The sequence below is a fragment of the Ptychodera flava genome, chromosome 9, assembly GCF_041260155.1.
Source record: "Ptychodera flava strain L36383 chromosome 9, AS_Pfla_20210202, whole genome shotgun sequence".
NCBI lineage: Eukaryota > Metazoa > Hemichordata > Enteropneusta > Ptychoderidae > Ptychodera > Ptychodera flava.
Window position 1 is genome coordinate 17891153 of NC_091936.1, and position 13769 is coordinate 17904921.

A 13769-nucleotide genomic window follows, 5' to 3' on the forward strand; every position below is an offset into this window, starting at 1 on the left:
TCCATCCTTGCAAGCCTTATTTTCAGAATCATCCCCGTGTAAATTTGCTTGTGCTAAAATGTTAGCGGATAGGTCTGAGCACGGATCACCTTCGAAACTCGTCATATTCGTCCGAGCGGAAGAAAAGAGATCGGCCGCCCTAGATATCTTCCGTGACGCAGAAAATGTCTTCCACCGCCATTGCCATATTGGAATGTCACGAGAAAAATTGATAGGTAGTGTCTGTGGAGTGCCACGTGATTCACGGACGCGGCCACGCATTAGATCCGGCCAATGACCGACAGCTACGTCATCAACGATGTTCATCTTCGGCAGGAAAAACCAATCACTCAGTGTCTTCTGCAATTTTGCATTCGCAAATTATGGATCCATTTCGCTATAAGTATTGTATTCGATCTTGCTGAAAAGACTACGACGGGGAAACTTTCACCTATCGCCATCGCCATAAGTCCGCGCCGCAGTGTCTTCATTTCGAGTCCTAGTAACTGAATTTGACGAGGAGAAGGTCGGTGCATGCCGTCAACGGTCATCTCAACAACCAACGTCTCATTGCTTAACACATAGCGGCAGAAGACATCGGGTTTTTTCTCCACTCGGCACAAACCACGTAAGTACGCTCATTTTTGCATACATTGCTTAATTTTTTTACGACCCCGCTAAACATGTATTAGTAAAATATCTCCCTGTATACGTCTGCGCACATGCTTCATCGATCAGTATAAGACACATAGCCATGACAATTACTAATGCCATCCTCACCGGATGGCGTACTTCACATCTTTGCAATGATCCCTTGAATTTAACAAGTCATTGAAACTCAAACAACGTGCCGCAAAGAAGGTGATGCGTGGACGTCAATATCATTCAATAGCCTTTTACATTTTACATCTTTGGCAGCACTCTTCAAAGCTTGTTTGAGGACCGCGTATAAGGCCGTTTATTTGGTGCTTGATGTCCATTTTCTATCGAAATGGATAACAGCTCTTTACGCACTTCAAGGTTGAGATTAAGTAGGAAACTGACAATAACATATAGTGGCATTTTGTCAATCAATATACGTATCTTGAGTAATATCTGTTTGAGAGCAATTGACAAATAGAAGTTCGTCTTGGCTTCCCTACAAAAGATTAAGACAATTCAATCTTACTGAATATATATATATATATATATATATATATATATATATATATATATATATATATATATATATATATATCATAAAAATACTATAAATTACTTCAAAGTATTTGGTATTTAGTACAAAGTATTGATATCTATTACTTAAGTTTCATGCCCCCTGCAATTTTTAGAGAGATCAGTCTGAAGATTGCAATATACATGGAACTCAAGTGACAGACAATATTGCAGTATTGCAGTGTATATATATATATATATATATATATATATATATATATATATATATATATATATATATATATATATATATATATATATATATATATATATATATACATACACTTATGGTGTTCAAAATCACTTAGGCTAGAGTAGAGTCACCGCAAATACATCATAGATTATGATGATGATGATGATGATGATGATGATGATGATGATGATGATGATGATGATGATGATGATGATAGTATGATGATGATGATGATGGTGACGACGACGACGACGACGACGATGATGATGATGATGATGATGATGATGATGATGATCGGAGGATGATGATGATAATGATGATCATGATGATGATGATGATGATGATGATGATGATGATGATGATGATGATGATGATGATGATGATGATGATGGTGACGACGATGATGATGATGATGCTAATGATGATGATGAGGATGATGATGAGGATGATGATGAAAGTTAGGTTGTCCCGGTGAAAAATCAATGGCACATTTCTTTACGTTAGCCGTTATCATACGACAATTCTGACGAACAGAACTTCACATTCTTAACGCTCTTGCATTTTTTTGTAAACAAAAAAATTATGACCGTACTAAAGTTTGCCATTCAACAGCCGGCAAGAACACATGAGAGAAACGGCAAATAGCGCCTTATGTCATCAGATATGCAATCAATAATTCGTGAATCCAAAATCCAGTTGTTTCATCAATAAGTAACATGTTTCTCTTTTTACTCTCGCATGGGGAAGGTCAGTGTCAATAAGTAATGGCCAGCTTTTTTAAATGATACTGGTACTTGCTATTTCTCTCCAGACGTATTGAGAACGGTGAAATGATCATTGAAATGTGTCATTGAATTCATTGGATTGAGTTGATAGGTACACTTTATTGTCATACGCGAATTCCTTAGTTATGGAGACAGGAGGCAAAGAAATGTACGGCTCATGAACCATTCTCCTGAAACCATTCTCCGTGAAAGGCTTAGCAACAGAATTCGGAGCAAAGCCATATGCAGGCAGAGACTACCCTTTCTTAACCGTTTTATCCGCGCATTTTCGCGATATTTTCATGACTTTATTTGAATGTAAACGTATGCCGTGTTGTTGTGTTTATTAATAGGTGTATGTCTCCTGGGTATCGCTTTTGTGACATAGAGGTAAATGTGAAAGTACAAAGAATATTAGGCCCTATCGCAGAATACGACTGCCTGTATACTGCTGTATATAAAATCTGGCCTTTTTTATAATACCTACTCAGTGAAAAAACGTAAAAGGCATATTATAAACTGCCCTTTATGTAGTCTCTGGGGTCACAAGTTGGCCTAGGGACAGTATCTGAATTTGCAAGGGAAAAACGAGTCAAATTAATAGAAAAGCAAGCTTAAAGATTGAAATAAAGTGATGAGAATAGAGACGAATAGTATACTGATAAACTGGTCTGAGGCCAATAATGTACAATCAAAATAAACTTAAATTATATCTTTCAAGTAAACTTCAAAAAAGTACACAGCTCACTTAGAGATACTGAGCGATGTCGGGGTGCTATCAGTAATTTGCCTGGCACAGTCCGGTTGGTTCCACGTTAACATGTGCTGGTGTTGTTCAACTATTTAAAAGTTCCTTGCCTTGGCAGTACATACGTGGACTTGACTGCAGGCTGGAGCGTTGACGACGGCTGTCCTCCGTTGAAGTTTGACTTGTGTCGGCTGTATGGGTAACTGAGCACAAGATCAGCTAGGAGTCGGATGTTGTATAATACAGTCTGATTTAAATGTCACGAAATGTGAATTACGAATAATGAATATCGGAGGATTTTCTTCAGCAAATATGATGATGATGATATCTTTTGAATGCCTGGCTCGAGGATATAGTTCTTCTTGGATGATTCTGAAAATCTGTGTTCTTGAGAAATGCAAAATAACAATCTACTGAACCTTGTAGTTTCAAGACATATTTCTCAGCCAACAATAGCGTTGAATTACTTGTCTTGGATAAACCTTTCGTTCGAAACGAACTAGTACATTCTACAAGTGCTTATGACAGCAAATATACCCAAGAATGTTGTGATGCAAGTCGTGGGTAATTCCAACGCGTGTTATGAACCATACGTCGGATGGATGGTAGAATCTTGGAAATAGTACATGTACAATCATATCAAAATCGACGGACAACACATAACATGTTTTGACTCCACGTTTTTGCCCTCGGTTCAGGAAAATCAAATCGCGCCGTTACCCTTCGCATAAATAAATCAACCCCTGAAATGTGCAGGGCAACATGTTATACGCCAGGGACGTATATTTTATTCAGGCAGCTGATAAATTTTGATAATGTCCCAAAGCCTGTTCTACCATTTATCATTGATTAATGTGGCTCACATCCACCCCTCTTGAGCCTGGAAGTCATTTAACAAGCAAACTAAGTATATGTTTATACTTTTAAATATCATTTTCAGTGCCACTGTTAAATATCATTTTCAGTGCCACTGACTTTCCTGAACTGTGTTTAGAAAACGCTCATTTTGCCTTAATCCATGATATTGATTTTCCCTAATGCCTTCATATCGGCTTTCGATTCAGCGTAGTAGGATATTATAATTTCCCATGTCTTTGTATTGAAAATGGATTTATATATTTTGTTTACTGATGGTAACAAAGAGTAGTCTCTGCCTGTCTCCATTCACTAAGTTTTGAAAAACAGACATACACAAAGAGAACAATTTTCATAACGTTCGTAGACTAAAGTTGCAACATGAAGAAAACCGATTTTCGCATGAGGGTCCAAGTTCCAAGTTAACCGTTTGAGTGCCGAAGTCATCTTTCGTCACTTTTATCAAATGTAACGCAGACAATTTTTTTCAGATCAAGACAACGTCTTTTCAAAATTTTCCCGAAAGTTTGATTAAAAATTGTAGCCAATGAGAAATATTGTCCCTTTGGTCCAACATTATAAATTTTAAAACAGTTACAGAAAAATTCATAAAAATTGGTAAAATGTTGCACTAAAATTTGGGTGGGAAAAATTACAGCAGTGGTTAATCAAACACCTTCCAACGCAACATTTTGTACATTTCAGTCATCACTAAAAGTTAATATGCAATGACTGCCCTATTCGCGCACAATTTTACGCTCAATGATAAACGCGTCGGTAGATTTCAAAATGCCAGTTTAGCTTCTACATACCAATCCAGCAGTTTGTGATTAGGCCAGGTAAAATCAAATTGCAGAAGAGGAGTTCCCTTTATTCACAAAATCTGTCTGTTAAGGTGCCTTTTCAGTTCTGAAAGTAACCTAGATGGTGGTGTCAATCTTTATATTTAAGGATACGGGTTTTCTTTGCTTTCTAAATCTTTTCCAAGAAACCGATGTAAAATGATACCTTACCGTATTGGGAGCCACGCTGATACGCTATAGAATATCACAGCAGCAGGTTACTTCTGGTCACACGATACGAATCTGTCTCAAATTGATTTGAAAACCCAGCCTGGCAGTTTATTACCGGGGATTAGCACCCTCCAAGAGGGGTTATTTTTCCTGAAGGAGAATTTTCAATAATAGTAACGCGAGACGACATCGTTCACGTTAAAACATGCCCATTGAAATGTCACCTCACTGACAAATTACCGATGCTCTTTGTCGAAACCTCTCAGATTTGATGAACTCCGCATCCAGAAACTGTTGGTGCTACCCCATTTGACGAGAACCTTTTAGGAGCACAGCGAGAATCCAACGAAGCTCTGCGAACCGGGATATCAACAGATTAACCCGGTTTCGTTGATCTCCCCGACCGCTTTTGAAGTTGAACTCATTACACCTACTCGACTCCGACCGGGTTTTTTGTAATCTCTAATGAAATATCGGTTGGACGAATAATGTCAAATCAACAGTATAGCGAAGTGACGTCACACATTTTAATCAACGAGTTATTATAAATGCCTGAATTAACTTGTGGCAAGTTTTTCAGTATTCTGCTTCTCTATATCAACTACCTTGTCTGACCCAATCCGTTTGTCATGCTGATATATTGAGTATTCGTTTTGTCAACACAGCTTGTATGTGTGTAGTGATTGTTTATTGTTTACAAATGAATTCTAGTCCGGACTTGAATGCAATTTTCGACAATAACAATGTAGATTATGCTCATATAGGCTGTGTTAATACGCTAAATACTTGGCATTAAATTACAGTTTAGGGATTCAATGCAGATAGTGTAGGCCCGTCGGAAACCACCAAACAAAAGTTCTGAAAAAAATAGCCGAAAGATTCAGCTTATGGAGCTTTAAGATAGCTGTCACAGTATCAACAACAATAAATGAGAATGGCATTACGCAGGTTTTTTTATATTCACCAGCTTTATGTTGCTTTTACTCTTCGAAGATCCCTCAGCTGTAAACTGTGAATCTTCCATTATTGTTCTTCTCTTTTTAAGATACTGTTCCTTGTTCTACCCCTATATTTAATGCCAAGAAGTGCCTACTTTTCAACTTGTCGACACAGCCCGTGTTTCTTCAATTTCCAATGATATTTATTTCACAGATGGATTTTAGCTTAGCCAATTATTTGTGAACAATTAGATAGAAGACAGTGCATTATGTTGGCAAGGCCAATACTTTGGATTTCAATAAACTTCAAGGAAGAAGAAAATGTCATTGCCTTCTGGAATAATACTGATGACAATATGGTCGAAAATTACGGGTGTTACCCCTTCACGTATTTGAACCTTTTGTCACGTTGATATTTAAATTTCTTACTAGCGAAAGGTTCTACTGAAACTGATAAGGTCGAGGAAATGAATAATAAACATCATCGTATCTGACGAAGGCAGGTGATATGATCTACACGAGCTAACGACCCCGATTACTCGGAATGATACTCACCAAATTACAAATTTGTCCGCTTTAAACGAAATAGAATAAACTGTAAAGAAGTCCGTGCTGTGCCAGGCATACTACTCTTCAAGGTAGAATACGCCTCGGGGACAGATATTCAGACTCCCAAACTTTTACAATCCTTTTCTGATCTATCACTTGTGTGGGTTCATTATAAAGCTCTCTGTGTATGAAAAACTTTTCACCGTCTTAGTGTTTTCAAAAATCGAAAATTTTCATTTTTCTCCATAGAGTGAACTCGGGAGTGGCGGCCATTTTGAATATCAGACATCGATAAATCATGACTAACTTGTTTCTCTATTAGCAAAATTTGCATGGTAACCCCATTTTTTATTCGTGAGTTTGAAAAAGGATAGCTGAAAGATTCTTTGAGGAAAGTTTGATTAAACGTTTGTCATTCATTTTTGAGACGCATAATGCCTTAAAGCGTTTTCTTCAGGGCCTACACGTACAATATGCTAAAAAAGACTTTTTTACCCTTCACCTACATAAATTTTCCTTTGCTGCAGTTTACCATCAATCACGTAATTCGAGTATTTTCACGAGATGGTCGTTTTAAAACGTGCAACCCGGCGTCAGCTCTACCACCCGTGCGGACGACAATGAAAGTGCTACGTGATAAGCACTTCTAACTTAAAATCCGGAAATTAACTCGTTTCGGTACTTTTAGCATTGATTAGCTTTACTCGACAATTCATCTCCACTAATGTACTTTAATCGCCCGTAAACTTGATCGCAAGCTTATTAAAGGGATCATTTACAGTTAATCATCGGTTATATGTCTTGAATCCTAAACAAAAGAAGGCTGAAAATCAGTTTCAGGCGTCGAGATGAAGATCAAAGTAGTGATCATAGCCGGTGTGCATCAAACTCATGCGACGTCACAATCCCGCCGGATTAATACACCTCTGATTGGATCATCCCCAGTGGTACCATCCTCACCGACAATTCAACCGTTATTTCACTATTACATTCATTTACCTCCATCATTAATGCCAAAGAATCAAATAATCTTCAACTTTGGGAGGTAACGAGGAGACTTATACGAATATGCCTGATGCTTCGTTTGCCATTCTCTACCTTGCGGTGTGAAAGTGCAAATTGATAATGGTCTATGGTAATAACGAAAAGGAGAAACCTTTGTGCCTCTTTTATTTCGCAACTATAAGTGCGTCATTTCAAGAGCAAAAGGAACTTACACATAGCGCAGGCATAAATTCGCGTACACCTCCCGAAACAGAAAAAAAACAAGCATTTTAAAGAAGCTTGCTCTTTGATATTACCATCCGCAAAAGATATATATATATATATATATATATATATATATATATATATATATATATATATATATATATATATATATATATATCGTTATAATATTCAAACAAATTACTTCTTCAAGAACAAAGTAACTATATTTGTTATTTAAGTTTCATACATCTAGCAATCTTCAGACTAGTTTTTTCCCAATAATATATTTCCCAATAATATAAATGAGAAAAAATCCTACTCGGATACATACATATATATATATAATATATATATATATTATATATATATATATATATATATATATATATATATATATATATATATATATATATATATATATATATATATATATATATATATATATATATATATATATATATATATATTATATATCCACAATTACGAAACCAAAAAAAATCTTCTTAGATAAAAAAAACAAGCGACAATGATAAATGCATTTTAACTTGGGATGTATTTTCAATGTCGAAGGCTAACATACTTCTCGGAAAGCCAGATAAGGTTTAGGTAGCGTTAATATTCAAATAACATGGAAAACACTTTTGCTTGGACATAAATTTTATTGACAAGAAATTTGACGGTTTAAAAATATAAAATTAATGCATGCACTACAAGCAATAGTTGCTGTGTTATGTAAAGCTGAATATAGTCATCAAGAGATGTAACAGCAAATGTGTCTATGACTAGTTTTACAAAACAATGAAATTAACAGGAGATTTGCAACTCGAAAATAGAAAAAGGTGTTTGAAAATGTAACTTGATTCTACATTTGTTTCGTTTAATAAATGCTCAACTGTTTTGTTGTTTATTGAAAGGGACTTAAAACTTCTAACAGTTCACTTACAGATGAAACGCCAAAACAAACCTGATATGACAATAATTGTTTTATTGAGGAGAAAAAACAAACATGTATGTATGTATGTATGTGTATGTATTGTATGTATGTATGTATGTATGTATGTATGTATGTATGTATGTATGTATGTATGTATGTATGTATGTATCATTTTCAAATAGATTCATCAAATTGCACTTAATTAAATAATATCGAGATGCTCACTCTGTTATGCCATTTCTCCGTAACCATCCCAAATGTAATCAACGACAGTCTGTCATTTAAATTCGAATAAACGACTTAATGTTAGTATCATAGTCAACACAAATGCTTCAAAATGTCACATGATATTGTTATTCAACAGACCGGCAAGAACAAGTCGGGGAACTTTTTAATTAACTATTTATACCAAACTCTCTGTACTCATGGCTTAGCGGTATACCTTTATTCCCTGAAATTCGCTGCCAGGAAGCTTAAATTGAAGCCATCTCATTAAAAATACATCATGCGGTTTACCATCCATCAAGACTGACATTTTGAAACACCCTCGCGCAATATAGAATTATACTACTTAAGAGTCTATATCGCAAGGTGTGTATGCTTAAGATTTCTGTTTACCTACAACCCCCTGACATATCCACTGACAGAGACAACCAACTAGGCATTTAGTTACCATGAATAATTTATGTTTACATGTCTTGACAAGATTTGTCAACATTTTGTCTCTCCGTCCTGAAAAACAGTTTGTTCTTTACCTTTGTCATATAAGGGCAGACATATCCGACAGGGGCGTCCTCTCGCAACTGACTACCGGGCACAGGTTTACTTGAAGACATTCACGGAAACGTCGACCGCCACTTAAGTATGGCATATGCGTACCTGATAACTAACGCCGTTAATCTCTCAACTCCACTCACCGACTCACCGGCAGTGCGCGAAGACAATGCTCTCTCAGAGCAGCTTTCAAAGTTATCTACCACCCAACCAATGAACCTGCCTGTACCATTTGTGGCTCTAAGTGTTCAAAACCCGTGACGGGTCTGAATTTGTCTCAAGATTCTGAAACGAGAGCAAAGTTTTCCTGTCAAATCTGACTCACCGACATCCTTAATGGTGCGTCTAAACACAGGCAGATACATTCATAGCCGAAATCCATGTGTTTATGTGCGTACATGTCTGTCTGTCTTGTATGTATGTATGTATGTATGTATGATGTAGTATGTATGTATGTATGTCTGTATGTATGTATGTATGTATGTATGTATGTATGTATGTATGTATGTATGTATGTATGTATGTATGTATGTATGTATGTATGTATGTATGTATTTTTGTATGTATCTATGTATGTATCTATGTAAGTATCTATGTGTGTATCTATGTATCTATGTATGTAGGTATGTGCGTGCGTGCGTGCGTGCATGCATGCATGCATATGTATGTATGATGTATGTTTACAGCTTATAATTAAAGAAAAAAGTCACGATTAGTCATATCTCATGTACGTCGTTATGTAATTTCAATGCATAACACGTGTACAAGTAACTAAACCCTGTAATACACATATTTCTTAATGAAGAGAAAATCAATAAACTCACTGAACTTATTCAAAGATACAATAACAATAACAATAACAATAACAATAACAATATTTCTGAATGTATTTGTTCTCAAATTGTCAAAGAAAGAGCACGCTTTAAAGGTATACTTTCACCTGTTCCAATTTTGCCACGGTTGCCATTGAAAGAGAAAATCTAACCAATCACATAGTTTAAGCGGGTGGCCACTTTTTAAAAACAGCGCCCTCGCATGGGCATTTTGAATACCAAGGAACGCCCCTTTGACCATATATGGGCGTATTTAGATTACAGGTGACTGTATACCTTTAATAGCAAATGATACTGATCTTCTCCCTTATTCAGTTCACAAAATGTACACCATCATAGGTCTCGACCAATCCCATATTGTCTTTCTCTTTCAAAGTTTAGAATATGAGCAGAACAACGGAAACATTCAAGCATTTGCATATAGACTGATATTTTCACCTAAAAGAGAGATTTTCGGGGTCAAGCGTGCATTTAATGTTGCAATACAAAACTATAATAATATTACAATACAAGCTTATTCAATGTACATATTTCACTTTTCCAATAGCAAACAAAGTTAATAACTTAAGTTAAAAATGTTTTACAAATCTACCAATATCTTGAACCGTCTGATTTTTCCATACATCTGTAAATCGCAAAACCATAGAAGATCTTTCACATGACGCGCCCATCTTCGCTTTTTCTAGTCCTGGACATTTCGATGTTGTACAACATATCGTAACATTTTCTTCCGAATCGGTATCTCTTTTGGGCATATTTTGAGCTTTGTCCGGTACTTACCACTACGTTAGCAGTTTACAAAAGTGTCGGGTGTCTTCAACATTCTCCTCAAACAACGACGTTCGTAGATTTGCTTGAGACACCCTCAAAGACACGACATGCAAAATACTGAATTCTTTATGAGTAATCACAGCGTTTGTAACCCTAAATCTCCAATGTATATGTTAATATTGGCAATATCATAGTGTCAAACACATCGGAATAAACATGATATGGACAAATTCTCCCCTTTTTATGGTCCTAAGAATACTGTGGCGGGCATTTCTTGCCTGTTTGGCAAGAGTTTTTGTTGTCATTTACCACTGTAATCTACAAGAAATTAGAATACCTAGATACTTAAAGTATGATACACCTTGAACATGTTCAATTGGAAATCCATTTTCCGTTTTTGATAAATGCCCATCAGATTTAAAAACAAGGATCTTGGTTTTTTTTTTTAATTTACACTTAACTTCTACTTCTTAAAATATAAACTTAAGACTATATATAATCGCTGAAAACCAATTACCAAAAAAAGGAAAAAGGTACAGGAAAAAGTACAACGTCATCAGCAAACAAAAGACACGATTGGAACTAATTTAGGAGAATTGACCATTAAATCTTTATGTTTTTAAAATTTCTCAAAAATGTTGGGTGCCATATAGCTGAAAGTTGCACTATTACAAATTACTCATAGAAACAAGTTTATCGCAAGAAAAGATATGCAGATGAGCTTACATTTGCAGATTAAACCAACATTACGTCACTATCTAGTTATCCCAAATCAGTTCCAATCGTGTTCCAATGGTTTTCTGGACAGAATACCTGGCCCTTCTTTTCAAAGCCACTATAATTGCCTTCATCCAACCTATTAGAAACGGTCCGGCATTAAATAACGTATTGAAAAGAACATTTAAATGTGTGTGTATGTATGATAACCGAAATCCATAATTTATGCATTACAAAAAAATCTCTGGATTCTGTGAAACTTTAGTTATCTATGATCTCATAGCATTCTTTTTTTTTTTGAAGATGATGCTTATGTTTCTTGTCTTTTATAATGTGCCTCCTTTTTACGATTGTCACTTTTTGCTACAGTTGTATTTTGTACGTAAATCAAACAGCAATGGCCGTGAATTTGAGATTTTTCGTCAAGTATCGTACTTGCTTCACCTGTTTGAATCTTTTTTTCTCAGATTCATGCTCTAGAGCTCACTTAAATCTCGACTGACTGTAGCGTTCCCTGGTTGAAGGCAAACTTGCGGAATAATTTATTTAATGAAGCGTCGAAAGTGCTTCTAGTGGTGCCGTGACAACCGACACATGTACACATTTTAGAAAAGTGAGAATTGAGAAAGAGGGATTGGGCATTTGAAGTAAAACAGCCAATTAACTTTACACTAACAACTTGATGTGTTAAAATTCTTATTTAATTCGACCCTTGGTGGAGAACGGAAGTTAACGGTATTCAACCATAGGCAACATTCAACTTTGTAACTCAGTTAATGCACATATTAGATTTGGCAAACACGCTTGTTCGGTGATTTTAACAGAGCAAAGAAAGCGAAGGTTTTTGGGATATTAATTCACGGAAGGCAGTGATCGGAAAACGTTTTAAAATAATCCAATACAACATTTTGATACATAATAACCAACCTATTCACCTGCATGTTAAATGCAAGGAATACACGTTTCGGCAGATTGTGCCTTCAGAGGTCGGTCTATACCTTGCAGTCGAACAGCGCAATAAACCAATTTTCCTAGTACAGCTGTTCTTTTCCACAAAAGTTTACTTTTCACCGCCTCAAGTTAAAAAGTCCCTTTGGGTCACCCAGATGCCAACATGACATTGGCAACGTGACGAACGAGTATTTTGTTCCTTTTAATAGGCAAACAAGGATCTTTTATTGAACTTGAATGTTTTCATTGGCACGTGACGAACGAGTATTTGTTCCTTTTAAAAGGCAAACAAGAAACTTTCATTGAAGTTGGATGTTTTCACAGCCGCAGCGGGTTTCATCGTTCGAAGGCTATGATACTGCTAAAAGAGCCCTTTATCAGTGTATTCTGTGTGGTTTAATACAAAACGATAACTAACTTTGTATAACTATTCAAGTGTACGAATTTCTTGAAGAACGAGGTGTTCTAATTATCTGCCATGTTGTCCAGTCAAAAGTTTTAAACTTCTGCTTTTTCATTCCGCCATGTATAGCTCTGTAAAACCCACGCGTTCGAAGAAAAAAAAACAGAGTTAGATATTCATTGTTAGCCGATGCAACGTTGAGATTATGAATGCAGCAGATCATAACACTCAAATCAAACGCGATTTGAGTCAAGTCTCAAAGCCAGATATGCTCGACGAAGAACAATACTTGCAATCCCTAAAGAGCCGAAGACTGTGTCAAAACCCCTTCAACCATGTACTGTAGCACAAACCCATCTTTCCTCGTTTATTTGTAAACTAATTGCAGTGTGATCTGTATTGTAGTAAGATTATTCCAAACGCGCAGTGATGCAATCCTCAATCATGTTATGTGGATACGTTTACTGTTGTAGTTGATTCTGTAATTTTCTTATCGTCACACTGTTAACTCTTCTCAATTGATATTAATTTTCAATTAAGCGTTTCTTTCAACGTATCATGTCTTATCTATACGCATGACTAATCTGTCCATCCACATCGTTCAATATTTATAAGAAATCATACATTTCTTAATTTATCCCAAAGGATTTTATTCTCAACGGGGCACTGTTCTGTCGAAAGAATGTTGCATAATTCTTTGTGCTCCATTGGCAATGAATTATGCGATTCGTATTATTGTGCGTTTTTAAAGTGAATTCCTGTGCTGACAGCTCGCATTTACGTTCACAATTCATTTTTGATTTTTCGACTGTCGACAAGTTAATTGATTTCCTAGCTGTAGTCTTTTCAATTCTTCAACAATAAGCTCCGATTTCTTAAGCTCGTCAGTCGGATTCGACCAAATTATATCACACGCCAAATTC

The 13769-nt window shown here is 36.0% G+C and overlaps 1 long non-coding RNA gene across 1 annotated transcript in view; it reads left to right on the top strand.

Moving 5' to 3' along the window:
* The first annotated feature begins 411 nt into the window (after positions 1 to 411).
* LOC139140207 (uncharacterized) overlaps positions 412 to 13769 on the top strand; it is a 37419-nt gene continuing 24061 nt past the window's right edge. Inside the window, exon 1 of the long non-coding RNA XR_011553962.1 lies at positions 412 to 607. This is a non-coding gene — a long non-coding RNA (uncharacterized lncRNA). The remainder of the gene's footprint in view (positions 608 to 13769) is intronic.